Here is a 20,705-nt window from a genome sequence, read left to right on the forward strand (position 1 = left end):
CATGAAGCTGCATTCTGAGAATTGAGAATAAATTCGGGACAAATAATTTTAGATTTTAAGATAGTAAGAGATGGTCACACAACCTTGGCATTCCATAAAATCCTGCAGGGTGACAAATTAATCACTTACCTCAATCTCTCACAAGAAGTCTAAGTCATTCTTGAAAACTCTTCATGTTTAACTCTGTTGGCTTTGGTGAATATTCAGCAACTACCCAATTTCCTGTATCCATTTCTTTCTAATACATTTTCTTCGCTCCAATCAAGTTAATCCCATTATTATTTTCTAACCAGAAATATCTTTGATCTTACTCTTCCTTAAATATATTCCATGTTTTCAAATTTCTTCCAAGTCTTTTTTTTTTCTTTCAATGCAGAAATTAGGCTTTTAGAGTGTTGTCAAACCTCCTTACCACTGATCTCCCAAAACAATAGTGCTGAGGACATTTAAATGGTTGACAAGTGTTGTTTAATTGATAACAATATATGGAAGATTATAGTCAATCAACAAAAATCATAATAGCCTTGATAACACAACAATTTATTGAGTATATACTGTATGCTCAGTTTCTCATTTATTCTTTAATACTCATAATGACTCTCTGAGATAGAAAAAACTATCCTATTCTCATTTTACATGTGAAACTAAAACCCTAAGAATAATTTAAAAGTAATGTTTGAAGGCATCATTTATATGGTCTTTCCTCTTATAGGTTTGGTTAAGAGAATTTAATGGTGACATTCTGCATACCTCTACTCCCACATCACATCATGGTTGTTAGCACTCTCTTTCCCACTAGAAATGGAGTCATGTGTTTTTAACTCTAATCAGATTAAAGAACCACTTTGAGAAACAGAGAACCAGTTCAGAAAACTGATCCTAACACTGTGGTCCTCTAAAACAACTGTTGGCACCAGAATCTACAATAGTCAGGGTTCTTCTTGAGGGAACAGAAGCAATCCCGTGTGTGTGTGTGTGTGTGTGTGTGTGTGTGCGTGTGTGTGTGTGTGTAAAATCCCTTATATATCTATATCTATCTATCTAGAGAGAAAGAGATTAATTGGGAATTTGTTCACACTATTGTGTAGGTTAGCAAATCCAAATTTTGAAAGATAAGCTAGCAGGCTGGAGACCAAGAGAAGAGTTCAGGTTTTATGTTGACACCTTGACTCCCAAGGCAATCTGGAGGCAGACTTTTCTTTTCCTCCAAGGACCTCTGTCTTTATCTTCTTTCGACATTCAACTGATTGAATGAGGCCCGCCACAATATATGGAGTGTAATCTGCTTTTCTCAAAATCTATTGATCTAAATGTTAAATGTTGATCTTATTTAATAAATACTTTTACAATGACATTTACCCTGGTGTATGACCAAATATCTGAGTACTGTGGCTTAAAGTGACATATAAGATTACACAGTTGCTCTGGACCTCCAGAAAAACATGCACAGAATGCTTTCAGAATTAATTCCCTAAAAGGATGGGATACTGGGGTATCTACTCACTGGCCACTCCCCTCTCACCTCACACATGTTGAATGAAGTTTATCCTTAGAAACACTGCTGATGCTGCTACTGCTGCTAAGTCACTTCAATCGTGTCTGACTCTGTGCAACCCCATAGACGGCAGCCCACCAGGCTCTGCCGTCCCCGGGATTCTCTAGGCAAGAACCAGAGTGGGTTGCCATTTCCTTCTCCAATGCATGAAAGTGAAAAGTGAAAGTGAAAAGTGAAAGTGAAGTCGCTCAGTCGTGTTCGACTCCTAGTGACCCCATGGACTGCAGCCTACCAGGCTCCTCTGTCCATGGGATTTTCCAGGCAAGAGTACTGGAGTGGGGTGCCATTGCCTTCTCCATTAGAAACACTAGACTCCTTATTCTTCTTTGTTGGACTAAATGAGTTTCTGTGGCATTGGAGATACTTCTGGACAAATTTATAAAGACTCAGTTGAATCTAAGCTTACAGGTAACTGACCTGCAAGTAGCTGAGCTGAAATTAGGTGTGGCCAAAGAAGATGCTTCTTTGAGAGTTTCCAAATCTATATCTCTAGCCCTTCCAACTCTGCCTCTGCACATATAATATTAATATTAATAGTCTAATAATCACCTCAGACATAATAATACCCTGATTAGCAATACATTTTGTATTTTTGCCACCTGCTGGTCTTCCAGTATTTTTCTTATTAGTGAGTGGTGCCAATGCTCATCAATTTGCACATCGTGTACAAAGGAAATCATGCTAATTCTAGTATTTGCTAGTAACAATGTGTTCTCTTGGCTTTACCTTCAATATGTATCCTGAATCTGGGTTTTTTTCCTCACGTCCACTGTTCTGTCATTTTACTCCAAGTCTTGTCAGTTCTTGCTGAACAAACCAAAATAGGTTTTTTGTGACCATTTAAAAATATAAATCAGATCGTATCATTCTTGTGTTCAATAGAATCCATCACAATCATAATAAAACCCAAACTCTGTACATAATTTGACTCTTCCCTGTCCTCCAAACTGTACATAATTTACTCTTCTCTATCCTAGAACTCCATCCTTTATCTCTTACTATTCCCTCATTTGTTATACTCCAGTTATATTTTATTCTAGTGTCTGCTCAAATGTGATCTTCTCAAACATCTCCAAGAGCCTTATATGTAAAATTGTCCATTATCTTTTGCTTTCTATGATCACATTCTGTGCCTCACTTTGTTTTACTGGTTTCATGGCATTATTAATACCTTGCATTATCATATACATATATTTAAGTTTATTTTCTCTCCATCATTAAAATATAAGCTTCACAAAGGCAAATTTTTGCCTTATTTATATCTTTATTTTATATACCTAAAACATGAGATCATCACATAATTGCACTAAATTATTAGTTGTTGCAGAGAAGGCAATGGCACCCCACTCCAGTACTCTTGCCTGGAAAATCCCATGGATGGAGGAGCCTGGAAGGCTGAAGTCCATGGGGTCGCTGAGGGTCGGACATGACTGAGTGACTTCACTTTCACTTTTCACTTTCATGCATTGGAGAAGGAAATGGCAACCCACTCCAGTGTTCTTGCCTGGAGAATCCCAGGGACGGGGGAGCCTGGTGGGCTGCCGTCTATGGGGTCACACAGAGTCGGACATGACTGAAGTGACTTAGCCTAGCCTAGCCTAGCCTATTAGTTTTGGCTGAAAGAATTGTTAATGAAATTATATATGTGCAATAGTGGCTAAATGGAAAATTCAAATATTACAGCCTATTTATGTATGATATAATTGTAATATTAAAGGATTCACTTAAAAATGTTCCAGATACTTTTGCAAAAAAAAAAAACAGTACGCAAAATACCTTGAGTATATAGTTAACTTACAAAGAAATGCATATCATGTTGTTTACTAATAATGTAATTTCTTAATTTGTTATTCTTTTATCTACTACTCAGACTTTTTCACCTAAACAATTATGTAAGGATAAAGGCCACAATACTATACAGACATGTTATATGTATTTTTTTTATATTTGCTTTATAATTTAAAAAATACAAGACCTCTTGGCATATATATATATATATATTTTTTTTTTTTGTCTCATTTTAAGGTAAAAATATATATAATTCTCCCATTGTTTTAATGATTTTTTTTTCCCCTTAGGAGAATTACTTTTTCATTTTCCACTGACTTTTCTGTATCCAAAGGTTTGGTATCCTGAAGTAGTGAAAGTATTTGTCGCTCAGTCCTATTCAACTCTTTTTGACCCCATGGACTGTAACCTGCCAGGTTCCTCTGTCTGTGGGAATCTCCAGGCAAGAATACTGAAGTGGGTAGCCATTCCCTTCTCCAGGGGAACTTCTGGACCCAGGGACTGAACCTGGGTCTTCTACATTGCATACAGATTCTTTAACAGTTTGAGCTACCCCCCGCCCCTTAATAGAATTACTTTTCAATCTCCATTTGACTTATTTGTACCTAAGAGTTTGACATCTTAGACTCTATGAAATGTTGCCTTGATAAATATGTGCTTAATACATCTACCTAAATTACAACAGCTAAAACTGAAATTTGAGGCAGATTCTGTGTTAAACTTACTATGTTAAAGCACCCTGAAAATAACTCATACTGAGAATAAAACAATTAAAAACAAAAAATATTTCTCTGGCTTTAACAATATTAAATTATCATTTAAATCCATAACTTATGGGCATTCTCAAAGGGGAAACAATAACATTTTGAATGTTTACTTGTAGTGCAAAAGAAAAGAAAATGGATGGCCTTTTATTTAACTTTGACATTAAGGTGTTGCATCCTTATTGTTATGTTGATAAATGGTTCATGGTTTTTACTTATTAATTGTTGAATGAAAATGAATTGGAAAGAAAATATCTTCTATCTTTTGTTTTATGAGCAATTTGAATGTCATCCCTGACCCAATTTGACTTTTGTTAAGGAGCTAGACAACTATTATAAAAATTGTTTCAAGTGGCAAATTTCAGGCTTCCCTTAAAATTTCATAAAATCATCAAAAGTTCTTCTCCTATTATGATATTGACTTAAAGGTCTATTTTTTCTCTATTTCTTACTCAAAGTCTTGTCTTTATTTGTAATTATATAGATTTAAATTTCTCTTCTACATCCAGTACATAGTAGTATCTTCTCATTTAACTTTGTGAAAAGATAATATTTTTCAAAAAGTCAGTTTTAATTTCGTATTATTTTTATTTCTTCCTCATGGTCTTCTAATTCATCAACATTTTTCTTACACTAAGATATCTGAATAAGATATCAGTGAGATCAGATGCTGCAAAGAGTAATGTTTCAAATGCCATGTCTCATTTCCAACACATACCAAGTCTGATTTCTATTATCAATATAGTACTTTAGCCTAACTTGGTTTTCAGTTCTATTTGACCATTAAGTGTTTCAAAATTATGTTCTATTATTTTCTTCCAGGCACAATCATTTTCTCAAATTGAATTTCTTTCCACATTTTTCAAACCAGGGAGTGAAACTGATAGTTTTGAACACCCTTAGATGCTATCTTTGGCTTCACAGTGTAGCATCATCACCATCCTACATCTGCACAACACCATCCTGCACAAATCTGCCACTCCATATGTTGCATCATGCAAAGAGATTACAATAGGCTTGAATTTGGATCTCAGTCAGAGATTCTCTGGAGACATTCCACAGGAAAAAGTATTGCTCAAGCCAACATTTAAATCCTTGCCTAGAGCTACCCCCCTTCCAAAGACAAATATAATGAGAATGAAAGCACAGACCCCCAAATTCAATTGCCACATTTTTTTTTCTTCTTTTGAGGAGTTTGTCCTGTTCTCCTTGTTGTTATTCCTTTCTGTTGGTACTGGCAGTTGCCAGATGGGCTTTATTTTAAAATTTAAATGTTTTATTTTGTGGCAGTATTGCCCATTGCATCATATTCAATGCCAGCTCTTATTTCTTCAAAATCAAATGCTTGGCATATTCTTAAACTGTTTTAGGATCAGGCACTAGGAACTTAATGTAGAGAAAGGGGAAAAGCTATACATTTCTATCACTCTAATACTGAGAATAACTGAAGCATAAAGTGATATTTAAAGAGAAGATTTGAACCTAGCTATGTGTTCTTTCAGTCACAACCAGTGGATTAAAACTGTTCACAACATGTGAACAAATAGTAAAATCTAGCAGAATGTAAGCTGTTAAAGACGTTCAATAATCCAGAGAACAAAGGTACCTCAAAAAACAAATTTGATCTATTCCAGTGCCCTCACTTCTTCCTTACCAATATATACACAAGGGGCAGAAATTTGGAGGGGTGAGAGCCCTGCACTTTAGAAAGTCATTTACTAATAGAAAAAAAAAAAACAAAAAAACTATTTAACTTGAAAATAAAAGCAGAAAATCTATTGTGTTGAAATACTTTTTTCTAATTTGAGCATATTTGAATATTAATACTTTAAAGTAGGAAATGACAATCCACTCCAGTATTCTTGACTGGGAAGTCCCATGAACAGAGGAGCCTGGTGGACTACAGGCTATGGGGCTGCAGAGTCAGACATGACTGAGCACAGCACCCACATACACATAGATTAATATTTATTAAAAATTAGTAAAATTTATTGCTTGGCATACATGTTTTTCAACAATGTTCTTTACATTGTTTGGCAGACCAGTTAGAGACTAAAGTGAAGGTGAAAGTCACTCAGTCGTGTCCCACTCTTTGTGACCCACTCTTGGACTATATAGTCCATGGAATTCTCCAGGCCAGAATATTAGTGTGGGTAGCCTTTCCCTTCACCAGGGAATCTTCCCAACCCAGGGATCAAACCCAGGTCTCCTGCATTGCAGGCGGACTCTTTACCAACTGAGCCACCAGGGAAGCCCATTAGAGACTAAAACTATGTATTAATATAAAAAGTATCTTCTGATAACCAAAGACCAGTTCTTTTATGTGTGCAAATTACTATCTGAATCTCAGTTAGAATCCATATGTGAGCTAACCAGATTCTCATTATAGACTTCTAGTACTGAAAAGCATTTCTTAATCCAATCTGTTCAGGCAAGTGGTCAATATTATAAGGCACACCTCAGTTCTGTCTCTCATCTTTATTTAAAGTACAGTCATCTGGCAGTTTAAACATTTCAGAACATATTTCGCAAGGAAAGGAGAATCACTGGCCTCTATGCAGTAACAAGATCACTGTAAATCCATACACTCATGTGTGTGTACTCCTTAGCAATTACTTTGACCTTAGCCTTAACTCACACCTCTGCAAAACTCTCTCTGCCTAGAAACTTTTTTTTTTTCTTTCAGAACTCAAATGTTCTTTTTTAAAATTTTTCCTTTCAGAACTTAAATGTTTCTCTGACTCACAGGGGCAAAATTAGTTGCTCCCTCCTCTGCTTTGCCATTTTATTTATATTATACCTCTCCTCTTTGTTATGTATTTACCTTTAATTATGCTAAAGTGTAAGAATTAATGAGCAGAGGCAAAAATGGATTTATCTTTATATTTTCCAACAAAATATTTTTTATCTCATAGTAAAAATAATAACTGGTTAATTATCTAGTGCAAAAAAATGAATTTAAAAATATCACTGTTTTCAGTTTTAGATCATTGACCCCCTCCTTTCAGCTGTACTATAAGGATTTTACAAACAAACCAGAGCTAAAATATATGAAGCATTAGAGAAGAGAAGGGGACAAGGGAATTATAAGTCAAGGACACAGTGATGATGATGATGATGATAGTAAATAGGCAGTAATCATGAATGTCAGACACAAAATTAAAAAAAAAACAGAAACTGAATAAAAAATAAGTTATAGGTTATTATGAAAGATTATGATCACTGAAGTCAAAAATTATTAGCCAGAGTCATCAAGAATATTAATATAGATTGGTGAGAAATAAAGGAAAAAAAGACATTACACCACTTATTTTATCACTGCTATATTTAACAATAGGATGAAGCACTGAAAACTCAGCATTACTTAAACACTAGGTGTTGGAGTTTTTCAGTGAGAAATCTGACAAAATAAGTGTAATATCAGAAAACTACATTTGTCATTAAAATGTCTGAATCATTTGGAAGAAAGCATTGTCTTTTTGCCAAAGACTAGTTCTCTAAGTAGATTGGTCTTTTCAATTTTTCTTTTTAATGAAATGACAAAATTGTAAAAGTAATAATGTCCCTGAAATTGTCCTGCCCTGACTAAAAAATAGTGTCCTTATTTAAATGTTTCTGTGACTCTTTGTTGTGCTGCTCTGTCCAATTTTGTAGGTACTAGATCAGGGAGCTCTTTAGATAATGTTCAAAGAATGAGAAACAAAAGTCTGATGGAACATGCTGACTAAAAGGGCATCTTGAAACAACCAACTGAGTTGTTAGTTAAAAATGGAAAAGCAGATTACTAACAATAAACACAGAAAGGCTTCTCAGGATTGGTAGAACAAGGTTGCAAATGATAATCTTACCTCTCCACTTGTGTCATTCTTCAAGTTTTTCAAAACCAAGAGAAATACTGAAGAGATAAGATGGTATTGCAATGCAACCTGGAGAATATTTTGACACTTCAACCCCTCTCTTTACACATATTTGTTCCAGAATAGAAGCCCACAATGCAATGTACACTCTGTCATGGAACCAAGAAAGTCTACAATGGAAATAACACAGCAGAACTCTGAAAATAAATATTTTGTGAGATTTTAATAATATTCTGTAATATAATGGTATATTGATCCTTAATAGTTTCTGTGGTTCCAAGTTCATTCTATAATAACAAAATGGAAAGAACTCCTTTTACCATTTGCCCTCATAACCCCTGGTTGCCATTTTCCTCAACATCTAATTATTTTATAGTTAATAAAGGAGTTCTTTCTAAAATTTTTGCTTGCAGCTCAAGGTTTGAACTCATACTGCTGATTGTATCATTTAATCTGAAAAAAGGAAAAGCTTAATTATGCTCTATAAGTAGGCCTAAAATTATTTTTATTTAATTGGCAACTGAACAAAATCTTTTTCTTTCAGAAAGAAATGAAAGAAAATTGACTTGAATTTTCACTATCATGGTAAGTTTAGTGTACATAAAATATATTTTAAAAATGGAAGAACTACTAAACATTGATTGTTATAAATCTGCTGAAAATGAGATATTGAACTGTTTTTTTAATTAATAATTTAAATAAACTGTATTAGAATCGCATTTAATCTGCTTTTGCAAATTACCTTTGCAAAGAAGAAGGTATTCAGATTTTTTTCCTAAATTAATAATTAGGTAAATGTCTTTATATGCCAACTGTGTGTGTGTGTGTGTGTGTGTGTGTGTGTGTGACTCAGTTGTGTTTGACTTTTTGAGACCCCATGGACTATAGCCGACTGGGGTCCTCTGTCCATGGAATTCTCCAGGCAAGAATACTGGAGTGGGTAGCCATTCACTTCTTCAGGAGATCTTCCCAATCCAGGGATAAAACTCGGGTCTTCTGCATTACAGGCAGATTCTTTACCATCTGAGCTATCTGGGAAGCTCATATAACAGTTAATGCATTTTATGTAAAACAGTAAGATCCCAGTGTACAGTAATGAACACAAATTTGTAAAATAAAAAAAAAAAAATTGACCTCCCACACCTAACCTAACTACATGTTTAATTAATTAAATGTAATTTTCTACAGTTAAATATTAATAATGCAGGTTTTTCAAACAGTATGTTTCCTCAGATTTACATAACAACATACCCTATAATAAAGCCATAAAAATTTGGGTAAAGTGATAGAGCGAGAAATGAAACTTCATGGTGTTAATAGGATGTAAAATGAAAGGAGTTAAGTATAGTTGACATTCAGTTTTCTCCAGGCTTCTCACTTATCTTTATAAATAAACTAAGCACTTTCAATTCTCAAAAACTTTTATGTCAACAATTCATTTATTCAAAGTTTCTCATCAAGTATATTCATAACATATTGTCCTTAGGGGTCAACCAAAAATTTAACCTAGTTTAAATCAGAATATTTTAAATGATATTAATTTGCCTTTATTGAGTAAAAGTATGAGAATCATATGAGCCAAATGAGATTAAATGCAACATGAGATTTAAAAATTACTCCAATATTTATGATTTCTCCCTTGATATGGTTTTTCTTGCAGAGAATAGGAAAGTAAAGAAAGTAGAAGTTTGTATAGTCCTACTTTTCCTTACCTTACCACTTCTCGGTTACCTGCTCATTTCCCACCCCACTTCTGGACTGTGTCTGTTATTCCTTTACTAATGAAACAATCTTCATTATCTCTTGGAAGATTGTGCCTTTAATAGCTTCTATTGTAAAATCTACATACCCCAGCTCTCAAAAGTCTAAGAGCACCTTGAGTACAATGCTCAGCTTATTAACATATTTATATTCTCACAACTAATATGGTTTAAAGCATAATTTATAGTAGGAACCCTAATTTTTTTAATGAATAACCTTTTGAATCAATTAAACAACATGATTAATATCTCCTCTTTCCTGGGTAAAGCAGTGATTTTAAAATTTCAATGACTTGAGATGATTTTATAAATAATTTTATTTATAAAATTAAAGACAAGAGTTACATGCATCACAGCAGAACATCAGAAAAAAGTTTTGCAGCAAGTATTAGACTCAATTTCTGCTAAATTAAATTACCTAAATATGAATCCCTTACTATTTATCTACAATCTCTGCATTTTCTCTAGTAATCAAATAATAAGCGATAGTTGATTATTAGCTGAAGTGTAGAACAGAGGAGTAGAGTAGAAGACATTATTCAGTTTGATACCATACATATATACCAACAAAAAACAAAGGACTTTCATGTTGATACTGAGAAAATAATTTTTAAAAAGATAAATTATATAATATTTTAAAATTCTCTGCTAACATAGAATGAATCTAAAATTCTACAAAATGGCCTATAACTATTAATACAACACATCTCATCCTCTATTCTACATTAAACATCAGTAAGGGCTTCCCTGGTGGCTCAGAGGGTAAAGAATCTGCCTGCAATGCAGGAGACCCAGGTTCAATCACTGGGTTGGCAAGGTACCTTGGAGAATGAAATGACTACCTACTCCCTTATTCTTGGCTAGAGCGAGCCTTTCATGGATAGAGGAGCCTGTGGGTTATAGTTCATGGGGTTGCAAAGAGTTGGATAGGACTGAGCAATTAACATTTTCACTTTACAAAGTTACAATAGCAGCTGTTTAAAATAAAGCAGAAATTAGATTAAATTCTCTATAGTTCAGAATATATAACTGGGCTTATTTTTTAAAAATGAGAGGTAAAGAGAGAGAAAATAAATGTCAGCTCCCATCTTTATGTGGCATAGGTGGGATGGTTATAAATTTCACTCTTGGGTTCACCTCAGATATGTGAACAACATCCATTGATATATATGATGAATAGCGGCTGATGGCTATGACCTGCTATGACAGGCTAATGACATCTTAGTTGTGGTGACTTGGCTAGCTGGCCCCCTACTACATTTGCAGATTTGTGATCATCTTCTGGTAAGTGTAACATTTCAAATCTTTTTATAGAAAATAAATCCTCAGATGACTCTTTCAGGGATACCCAGATTAGCTTTGTAATCAACTGAAAAGAGGCATACATAAGGGGTTGAGGGAAGAGAAGTCTACACAGTTGCTTCTCATTTTATCTGTAGGAAAAGAAATGATTATTAATTTCCATGTGAAATATATAATATACTCTAAAGACTTCATTTTAAACCATCATTAATGTGCTGAATTTCCTCATTTTGAAATGTGAGGATCATTATAAAAAATATAGTAAATTTCAAAAAAAAATGTCTTAAATATAGAGGATTCATCAACTTAAATTATCTACAGGCTGGATACTGATGTCTCAGTAAATAAAGAGATGGAGCCAAAGCGAAAACAGTGCCTAGTTGTGGATGTGACTGGTGATGGAAGTAAAGTCCAGTGCTGTAAAGATCAATACTGCATAGGAACCTGGCTCAGTTCAGTTCAGTTTAGTCACTCAGTCGTGTCCAACTCTGCGACCCCATGAACCACAGCATGCCAGGCCTCCCTGTCCATCACCAACTCCTGGAGTCCATCCAAACAAATGTCCATTGAGTCGGTGATACCATCCAACAATCTTATCCTCTGTCATCCCCTTCTCCTCCTGCCCTCAATCCCTCCCAGCATCAGGGTCTTTTCCAATGAGTCAACTCTTCACATGAGGTGACCAAAGTATTGGAGTTTCAGCTTCAGCATCAGTCCTTCCAATGAAAACCTAGGACTGATCTCCTTTAGGATGGACTGATTGGATCTCCTTGCAGTCCAAGGGACTCTCAAGAGTCTTCTCCAACACCACAGTTCAAAAGCATCAATTCTTCAGTGCTCAGCTTTCATCACAGTCCAACTCTCACATCCATACATGACCACTGGAAAAACCATAGCCTTGACTAGATGGACCTTTGTTGACAAGTAATGCCTCTGCTGTTCAACATGCTGTCTAGGTTGGTCATAACTTTCCTTCCAAGGAGTAAGCGTCTTTTAATTTCATGGCTGCAATCACCATCTGCAGTGATTTTGGAGCCCAGAAAAATAAAGTCATTCAGTGTTTCCCCATCTATTTGCCATGAAGTGATGGGACCAGATGCCATGATCTTTGTTTTCTGAATGTGGAGTTTAAGCCAACTTTTTCACTCTCCTCTTTCACTTTCAAGAGGCTCTTTAGTTCTTCTTCACTTTCTGCCACAAGGGTGGTGTCATCTGCATATCTGAGGTTGTTGATATTTCTCCCGGCAATCTTGATTCCAGCTTGTGATTCCTCCAGCACAGGGTTTCTCTTATGATGTGCTCTGCATATAAATTAAATAAACAGGGTGACAATATACAGCGTTGACATACTCCTTTCCCTATTTGGAACCACTCTGTTGTTTCATGTCCAGTTCTAACTGTTGCTTCCTGGCCTGCATACAGGTTTCTCAAGAGGCAGGTCAGATGGTCTGGTATTCCCATCTTTTTCAGAATTTTCCACAGTTTATTGTGATCCACACAGTCAAAGGTTTGGCATAGTCAATAAAGCAGAAATAGATGTTTTTCTGGAACTCTCTTGCTTTTTCCATGATCCAGCGGATGTTGGTAATTTGATCTTCTGCCTTTTCTAAAACCAGCTTGAACATCTGGAAGTTCATGGTTCATGTATTGCTGAAGCCTGGCTTGGAGAATTTTAAGCATTACTTTACTAGCATGTGAGATGAGTGCAATTGTGTTGTAGTTTGAGCATTCTTTGGCATTGCCTTTCTTTGGGACTGGAATGAAAACTGACCTTTTCCAGTCCTGTGGCCACTGTTGAGTTTTCCAGATTTGCTGGCATATTGAGTGCAGCACTTTCACGGCATCATCTTTTAGGATTTGAAATAGCTCAACTGGAATTCCATCACCTCCACTAGCTTTGTTTGTAGTGATGCTTTCTAAGGCCCACTTGACTTCACATTCCAGGATGTCTGGCTCTAGGTCAGTGATCACACCATTGTGATTATCTGGGTTGTGAAGATCTTTTTTTGTACAGGGATTAGATCTGATAGATAGAGTGCCTGAAGAACTATGGATGGAGGTTCATGACATTGTAGAGTAGACGGGAATCAAGACCATCCCCAAGAAAAATAAAAGCAAAAAGGCAAAATGGCTGTCTGAGCAGGCCTTACAAATAGGTGAGAAAAGAAGAGAAGCTAAAGGCAAAGGAGAAAAGGAAAGATATATCCATTTGAATGTAAAGTTCCAAAGAATAGCAAGGAGAGATAAGAAAGCCTTCCTCATTGATAAATGAGAAGAAATAGAGGAAAACAATAAAATGGGAAAGATTAAAGATCTCTTCAAGAAAATCAGAGATCCCAAGGGAACATTTCATGCATACATGGGCACAATAAAGGACAGAAGTGGTATGGACCTAACACAGCAGGATTAAGGATTGAGTGTTGTTTAAGGAGGGCTTCCCAGATGGCTCAGCTGGTAAAGAATCTGCCTGCAATGTGGGGGACCTTGGTTCAATCCCTGAATTGGGAAGATCTCCTGAAGAAAGGAAAGGCTACCCACTCCAGTATTCTAGCCTGGAGAATTCCATGAACTGTATAGTCTATGTCTATGGGGTCACAAGGAGTCCAGCATGACTGAGGGACTTTCACTTTCACTTTCCCAGGTGTCACTATCAGTAAAGAACTGGCCTAACCATCAGTACAGTAGAGGTAAGAGAAGCGGATTCGATCATTGGGTCAGGAAGATCCAGTGGAGGAGGGCATGGTAACCTACTCCAGTATCCTTGCTTAGAGAATCCCATGGACAGAGGAGCCTGATTGGCTACAGTCCTTAGGGTGGCGCAGAGTTGGACCTCCCTGAAGAGATTTAGCATACGCATTGTTTGAGAAATATGCAAAGTTGATTTTGTTATTCTGTTTTGTCGCCCCACGCACAACGCCTTCTCTCTTCCTTTCCCACTCATGCACACTTCCTTGTACTATGATATTACAGATCATTCTTCATTGTAATGTCAATGAACCTGCACAATATTTAACGCAATTTAAATAAAGTTAATTGAGTTAAAAGTTAGCTATTAAATGTGACTTTTTTTAAGGTATTTTTTGACTGCGGTAAAAAGTCAATGTTACGATACATGTATAATTCCAGGCTATATTACAAAATCTCAAACTTTAGGTTATCACTTCTTTTAATACCTGGATAACACAGGTAGGTCCTCACACAAAGCCTTCTTTCTACTTTTTTGTAGGAAATCCATTCTTCCCTCCTTTCCTTCTTCCTTCCTTCAGTGTATCTTATTTACTATTGCTGCTGGTGCTAAGTCATGTCAGTCGTGTCTGACTCTGTGCGACCCCATAGATGGCAGCCCACCAGGCTCCCCCGTCCCTGGGATTCTCCAGGCAAGAACACTGGAGTGGGTTGCCATTTCCTTCTCCAGTGCATGAAAGTGAAAAGTGAAAGTGAAGTTGCTCAGTCATGTCTGACTCTTAGTGACCCCATGGACTGCAGCCTACCAGGCTCCTCCATCCATGGGATTTTCCAGGCAAGAGTACTGGAGTGGGGTGCCATTGCCTTCTCCATTTACTATTGCTAAACACCCTCAAAGAATTCTTGTCAACTTAGATGGATTGCTATGACCTTTTGGGAATTGCTGCCCCAGGCATTTTTTTTGTCAGCTATTACAGTTTCACAGCTACTTTCCCTTGCCACTACAGGTCTCACTGGTTTACTTTTCTCCAAACATAACAAAGTAAACCAATACACCTTCCCAAAATCCTAATGGAAATGAAAATTTTACAGTATAGGAAAGGAATAGGAATAAAAGATATTACAACTTGAAGGTTCACCAGTATGGCCCATATTTGCCATGTCTCTCTTTGACTCCTTGGTCTGTCATGATTGTCAAGGATCTTGCTACTACTCAGAGTGCCCTGTACTCAGGGCCTTATTCTCAGGCCCCCTTTATTCTTACTCAAGGCCTACTGTTACAGCCAGAGGAATACTAAAAAATTACTTGTACTAACCTTTATAAATATTGAATTGTATCTCCAGCACCAATAGAGATTTAATTTTTAGATTAAAGTTGTTGCAGTTGTATTAACTCACAGGTAAAGCTTCTGAGAGTTGTATACTTCCATTAAGTTTGCATGACCTTACCTATCCCAACTCCTACCTGTCAGTCCAGAACTAGGACAAAGGCCAAATTTCCCAGCACAAATTTTAAGTCTGCAAAGACTGATGACCTGCACATGGCAATTCTTTTGTCAACTAATTTAGATATGACTCTCATAATAGAAATATTATAGCTCTTTCTCTGCAATAAACCTTCATCCTATACTCAGGAAACAATTTTTGTGTACATAAAATGAAAAACAATGCATTACCAATGTATACTCAAATTTTAAAGTCATATTTTATTGTAATATTGTTGCTTATTGCCTACATGGTTTTAAGGCATAAAAATACACTCTCACATGCACACGTATATATGTTGTAAACGGAATGCTGTGATTCCATTAACTTTTCCCATAATTTGTAATTAAAATGATCAATGTATTTAGACAAAAGGGAAGATGTTCACATTTCTTCCTTTAGTAGATGGAAGTTATTTTGTTTTAATTTGTGCTTGAGCATCTCATTATGTTGTTTTGGGAACTCTGGAGACTTTATAATTACCTCTTCAAATGAAAATTGATCAAGGTTGAATATCAAAGGAACTAGAGAAAACGTTTTAAATACATTTGATTTCAGAAATTTCAAAAGTATACTCTAATAGGTACTATTTCTAGTTAAATCTTAGTGTCTATTTTTTAGTCTTTGGTATTAGACTATGTAATCAACCTAAAATTTGTTGGCTTCTATTAGGAATATGAGCTGATAAATATTTTGTATAAAATGTAAGTAGAACCCTGAACCTGGATATAATTTATTTATTAATTCTACAAATTCAGTGTTTACTTATGTTTTCATTTTTTATTGAATTTTATGTTCAGTTTGTTTCCCTCTGTGTTTTTGTTTGTTTGTTTGTTTAAGAGCTAAGGGATATTTTTATTATAGACTGCTACTTGTGTGGATTGGTATTTAGAGCAATAACACATAAACATTTATGTACAATTGCTGATTAAAGTTTTTTAAAGTAAAATTGAATCTTTAATCAGATAACTTTGCACTGCAACTTGCTTGCATTCTGTAGTTGCTGAGCATTAATTTTTTTTTTTTTCTTCCTCTGTGTTAACCTATCAGACATGACTATATCACAATGCCTCCATGGCTTGGAGAAGGTTCCTTTCTCACTGTGTCTAAAGATTAAACTATGAACGCTAATTATTAAAATCAAATGTTTTTTCATGCATATATACAACTACCATCATTAGTAATTATACATTCATGCCCCAGACCAAACAGAAAAAGAACTCATAGAATTATATTCAAACTGTGGAAAGAAGAAATAATAATTGAATTAAGTTAGTCAAATGTGCCATCAAAGGCACAGAATAACTGATGATTCAGCAGTAGACCCACAAATTGATTTCTTTCCTACATTTCTACAATAGAATGTCAGATTTGGGTAAAAACTATTATACATAATATTTTTAGACACACATATTTGTGAAAAAGCCATGTAGTCATGAATGAGCATTTCTCTTCTTATTTCTATAAATGTGATTTGTAAATTTTGTCAAGACAGTGTTATTTTGAAAACATGAAAGCAGGGCTCTTACATTCCTTTGCAAACAGTATCTAACCTGAACTGCTTTAAAATCCTTTTTAGTTTATGGGTAAAATACATTTAGACTACCAATAATATTTGCTCTGTTAGAAATAGTCACAGAATGTTTGCTTACTAATTTGTTCAAATAGGTCAGCTGTGACTTGTACATGACAGCTAGGAACCCTACACATAAGTGCTATGTCTGACCAAGTTACTCAAGAAATGATATTATAATCACCTCTAATACCACATGTATAAAAACAGACTTAGGCTGTTCTCCTAACACATCCTGTTAGATTTGTATATTGGCACTATAGGAGATATTGGCACTCTTTTGAAAGAAAAAAGAAAATAAATCCACAGGGCTTTAGCCATTAAATCCCATTTTGGTAATTACACAAGTTATTTGTATCCCAGGTGAAAAATATTGAAGTTGGTGCATGTTCTGAGTCTTGTGCAAAGTTATGCTCTTAATGTCTGTAGAACTAATTACATCAGTTCAGGTCAATTCAGTCACTCATTCCTGTCTGACTCTTCAGGACCCCATGGACCACAGAAAGCCAGGCCTCCCTGTCCATCACCAACTCCTGGAGTCTGCTCAAACTCATCTTCATTGAGTCAGTGATGCTATCCAACCACATCCTTCTCTATTGTCCCCTTCTCCTTTCGCCTTCAATCCTTTCTGGTATCAGGGTCTTTTCCAATGAGTCAGCTCTTTGCATCAGGTGGTGAAAGTATTGGAGTTTCAGCTTCAACATCAGTCCTTCCAATGAACACTCAGGACTGATCTCCTTTAGGATGGACTGGTTGGATCTCCTTGCTGTCCAAGGGACTCTCAAGAGGCTTCTCCAACACCACAGTTCAAAAGCAACAAGTTTTCAGTGCTCAGTTTTCTTTATGGTCCAACTCTCACATCCATACATGACTACTGGAAAAACCATAGCCTTTACTAGATGGACATTTGTTGGCAAAGTAATGTCTCTGCTTTTTAATACCCTGTCTAGGTTGGTCATAACTTTCCTTCCAAGGAGTAAGCATTTTTTTAATTTCATGGCTGCAGTCATCATCACAGTGATTTTGGAGCCCCCAAAAATGAAATCAGCAGCTGTTTCCACTGTTTCCCCATCTATTTGACATGAAGTGATGGGACCGGATGCCATGATCTTAATTTTCTGAATGTTCCACTGTTTCCCCATCTATTTGACATGAAGTGATGGGACCAGATGCCATGATCTTAATTTTCTGAATGATGAGCTTTAAGCCAACTTTTTCACTGTCCTCTTTCATTTTCATCAAGACGCTCTTTAGTTCTTCTTCACTTTCTGCCATAAGGGTGGTGTCATCTGCATATCTGAGGTTATTGATATTTCTCCCGGCAATCTTAATTCCAGTTTGTGCTTCATCCAGCCTGGCGTTTCTCATAATGTACTCTGCATATAATTTAAATAAGCAGGGTGACAATATACAGCCTTGACATATTCCTTTTCCTATTTGGAACCAGTCTGTTGTTCCATTTCCAGTTCTAACTGTTGCTTCCTGACCTGCATAAAGATTTCTCAGGAGGCAGGTCAGGTGGTCTGGTATTCCCATCTCTTTCAGAATTTTCCACAGTTTATTGTGATCCACACAGTCAAAGGCTTTGGCATAGTCAATAAAGCAGAAATAGATGTTTTTCTGGAACTCTCTTGCTTTTTTGATGACCCATTGGATGTTGAGAATTTTATCTCCGGTTCCTCTGCCTTTTCTAAAACCAGCTTAAACATCAGGAAGTTCACGGTTCACATATTGCTGAAGCCTGGCCTGGAGAATTTTAAGCATTTCTTTTTTAACGTGTGAAATGAGTGCAATTTTGTTGTAATTTGAGCATTCTTTGGCATTGCCTTTCTTTGGAGTTTGGAATGAAAACTGACCTTTTCCAGTCCTGTGGCCACTGCTGAGTTTTTTGTTTTTTTTTTTTTAATTTGCTGGCCTATTGAGTGCAGCACTTTCACAGCATCATCTTTTAGGATTTGAAATAGCTCAACTGGAATTCCATCACCTCCACTAGCTTTGTTTGTAGTGATGCTTCCTAAGGCCCACTTGACTTCATATTCCAAGATGTCTGGCTCTAGGTGAGTGATCACAGCATTATGATTATCTGGGTCATGAGGATTTTTTTTGTACAGTTCTTCTGTGTATTCTTGCCACCTCTTCTTAATATCTTCTGCTTCCGTTAAGACTATACCATTTCTGTCCCTTGTTGAGCCCATCTTTGCATGAAATGTTCCCTTGGTATCTCTGATTTTCTTGAAGAGATCTCTAGCCTTTCCCATTTTATTGTTTTCCTCTATGTCTTTGCATTGATCACTAAGGAAGGCTTTTTTACCTCTCCTTGCTCTTTTTTGGAACTCTGCATTCAAATGGGTATATCTCTCCTTTTCTCCTTTGCTTTTGGCATCTCTTCTTTTCACAGCTACATGTAAAGCCTCCTCCGACAGCCATTTTGCTTTTTTGCATTTCTTTACTTGGGGACGGTCTTGATCCTTGTCTCCTGAACAATGTCACAAACCTCCATCCATAGATCATCAGGCATTCTATCTATCAGATCTAGTCCCTTAAATTTATTTGTTACTTCCACTGTATAATCATAAGGGATTTGATTTAGGTCATACCTGAATGGTTTAGTGGTTTTCCCTACTTTCTTAAATTTAAGTCTGAATTTTGCAATAAGGAGCTCATGATCAGAGCCACAGTCAGCTCCCAGTCTTGTTTTTGCTGACTTGTTAGAGCTTCTCTATCTTTGGTTGCAAAGAATATAATCACTGATTTTGGTGTTGACCATCTGGTGATGGCCATGTGTAGAATCTTCTCTTGTGTTGTTGGAAGAGGCTGTTTGCTATGACCAGTATGTTCTTTTGGCAATACTCTATTAGCCTTTGCCCTGCTTTATTCTGTACTCCAAGGCCAAATTTGGAGTAATTTGGAGTAACTATTTACATGCAATTTACAAAATTATAAGTCTTAAGGCATTACCTCTCCTAATATTCCCAGTATTTAAAAAAAAATTATTGGTATATTGACAATTAACAATGTTGTGATTGTTTCAGGTGAACAATAAAGGGATTCAACCATAAATATACATGTATCTATTCTCCCCCAAATGCCCCTCTTGTCCAGGCTGCCACATAACATCAAACAGTGTTCCCTGTGCTATAAATATACAATAGGACCTTGTTGGTTATCCATTTCACATATGGCAGCGTGTACATATCCATCCCAAACTCCGTAACTATCACTTTACCCCATTCTTCCCCCTGGCAACCATAAGTTCATTCTTATAAAAGACTAAAAAACTAAAATCATTATGAGTTTTTGTGTATCTTAGTAAGCGGTGTCACTACCTACTCAGTTGCCTGAGACAACAGATGAACATTCTTGATGTCTCCTCCTTAAGTCATCAGATGCTATTTCTGATCAAGTCCTGTTGGTTCTCTATCTTGATGATGCCTTAAATTCCTCCTTCTCTTCTTTACACTTACTGCCAGTATTTCAGTTCCAGTATTATAGTATCCCATGGGACTATTGTAATATCAACCTCTGCCCTATCTTTACATTTGGTAATTTTCTTATTTTAATCTATCACATACCATTCCTCAAGAGCTGCCTCTCTAAAACACAAATATGAGTTTGTTTTTCCATTTTATTTCAGTAAATAGTTTCTTACACTTACACAAAATTTATTTGATTATCAGGTCTAAGTTTTCCTCTACTTAGTCCATTCAGCTCAACAATTAAACTAAGATTACCCAGATAAAATGTGCTTTTTAATATTTCACTGCCTTTTGTTTGTTTGCTTGCTTGTTTGTTTCTTATGTTATTTTCTCTGCCTGAACTTCCTGCTGCTCCTGTCCTATCTCCTTTCCTAATTGAAACAAATCAAATATAAAATCCTCTGTAGACTCTACATGATGGATCACCAGCAATTGTGTCTCACACATTGAATGAATGAAA

The 20,705-nt window shown here is 36.0% G+C and overlaps 1 long non-coding RNA gene across 2 annotated transcripts in view; it reads left to right on the top strand.

Moving 5' to 3' along the window:
- Positions 1-20,705, top strand: part of LOC129619940 (uncharacterized) — a 169,899-nt gene that overhangs the window by 76,350 nt on the left and 72,844 nt on the right. Inside the window, exons 2-3 of one of the 2 annotated variants that reach the window (XR_008698299.1) lie at positions 8,509-8,549; positions 10,867-11,008. This is a non-coding gene — a long non-coding RNA (uncharacterized LOC129619940). Of the gene's footprint in view, positions 1-8,508; positions 8,550-10,866; positions 11,009-13,667; positions 14,035-20,705 lie in introns of those variants that run through there. The other variant, XR_008698300.1, reaches the window with a different exon arrangement.

This window comes from Bubalus kerabau, chromosome 9, assembly GCF_029407905.1.
Source record: "Bubalus kerabau isolate K-KA32 ecotype Philippines breed swamp buffalo chromosome 9, PCC_UOA_SB_1v2, whole genome shotgun sequence".
Classification (NCBI taxonomy): domain Eukaryota; kingdom Metazoa; phylum Chordata; class Mammalia; order Artiodactyla; family Bovidae; genus Bubalus; species Bubalus kerabau.